General features: G+C 51.7%; 1 non-coding gene across 1 annotated transcript; it reads left to right on the plus strand.

Annotated features, from left to right (window-relative positions):
• The first annotated feature begins 406 nt into the window (after window positions 1-406).
• LOC128587057 (small nucleolar RNA SNORA17) lies at window positions 407-519 on the plus strand. The gene has a single exon (XR_008380484.1). It is a non-coding gene; the product is annotated as a small nucleolar RNA SNORA17 (small nucleolar RNA).
• Window positions 520-1508: the final 989 nt, after the last annotated feature.

A 1508-nucleotide genomic window follows, 5' to 3' on the forward strand; every position in this document is an offset into this window, starting at 1 on the left:
GGCTGGGTCCACACCGATCCCTTCCCTGTCTGCCCAGGGGCCCCCCTCCTGAGACTGGTTGTCACATCTCCCTTCTGTGTCTTGAACAGCACTACCGTGTCCCAGGGACATAGTCTGCACACTCGTCCCCGGGTCCCTGGAGATCTCTCCCTTTGCCGGGGAAAACCCTGCCCGTCCCGGGTTGCCTGTGGGGTTCAAGCAGGTGTGATGTCCCTCTGCTCCAGGGTGTGCACTGCTCTGGTGCAGCAGCCCAATGAGAGGCACCTGGAGGCCAGGCGAGCAGGGAGCTGACAGTCTGAGCACCCCACAGTCTGAGCACCCCAGGGGTTGCTCAGGTCTTTAAGAGGAAGGGTAGAGCCACACTCTGTGGAAGCCTGACTGTGGTGGCTGCCCCCAACAAGGAGCAGCTGCCACTCCTGAGGGGCCGGCTCAGTCGTCTCTCTCAGCAGTGGGCAGGGAGGGGAAGGGCAGAGTCCACGTGCAGGACAGCTGGCACTCTGGTTGTCTCTGCCCCTCTCTCAGGACGGCAACCCACCTGGACTCTCCCAGCTCTGGGTCATGTACACCCCGCAGGACCTACCAGCCCCCAGGCTGTCAGGGCTGGAGTTGGAAAATGTTTGTGTGGATGAAAGATGAAAACTGAGGGGCTGATCCTCTGGGGAGGATAAAGGCTGCAGTGGTTGGAGAAGCAACGTGGTGTCTGCTGTCTTGGCTGGAGTCAGTGGTGACGGGAAGTGCCCTAAGGGGGCTGGCAGCTGGTGCTTTGTCCTCAAGAAGCTCCCTTTTCATTAATAGCTGGTGCCCCTGGCCACCATCTCATCTCCCCCAGACACTCCTCCTGGTTCCCTGTTCATGCTAAAGAAGCAGAGGTGCAGGCTAAGGCAGAGGAGAAGGGGTGCAGAGCTTCCACGCCCTCTCCAGTCTCACCTCCCTCCAGGAATCTCCTGTCCACCTTCCTTTGAAAAACTTCTGTTCACTCCTTTCGCCCAGTTACTGATGGTGTTGTTTGGTTTTTTTGGGCTAATTTTTTGAGTTCTGCACAGATTCTGAATGTAAGCCCTTTGTCTGATGTCTTAGCTGGTGACTATTTTCTCCCATTCTGTAGTTTGCTCACTGCTGATCATTTATTCTGCTGCCACAGAAGCTTTTCATTTAATTAAGTTCCATTTATATTTTTGATGTTGCTATATTTGCCTTTGGGGTTTATTCATAAGTTGTTTGTTGAGGCCAATGTCAAGAAGAGTTTTTCCTACATTTTGTTCTAGATATTTTATATTTCAGGCCTTGTATTCATGTCTCTTATACATCTTGAATTAATTGTTGTATATGGAGAGATAGACATCTTGTTTTGTTCTTCAACACGTGGCTGTCTGATTTTCCTGGCACCATTTACTGACTAGGGCTTCCTTTTTCCAGCGTGTAGTATTGTCTGTCTTGTTGAAGATCAGCTGGTTGCAGGTAGATGGTTTCATTCCTGGGTTTCTGTTCTGTTCTATTGTTCTTGTTTT

This window comes from Nycticebus coucang, chromosome 5 (genome assembly GCF_027406575.1).
Source record: "Nycticebus coucang isolate mNycCou1 chromosome 5, mNycCou1.pri, whole genome shotgun sequence".
In the NCBI taxonomy this organism is placed as follows: Eukaryota; Metazoa; Chordata; class Mammalia; order Primates; family Lorisidae; genus Nycticebus; species Nycticebus coucang.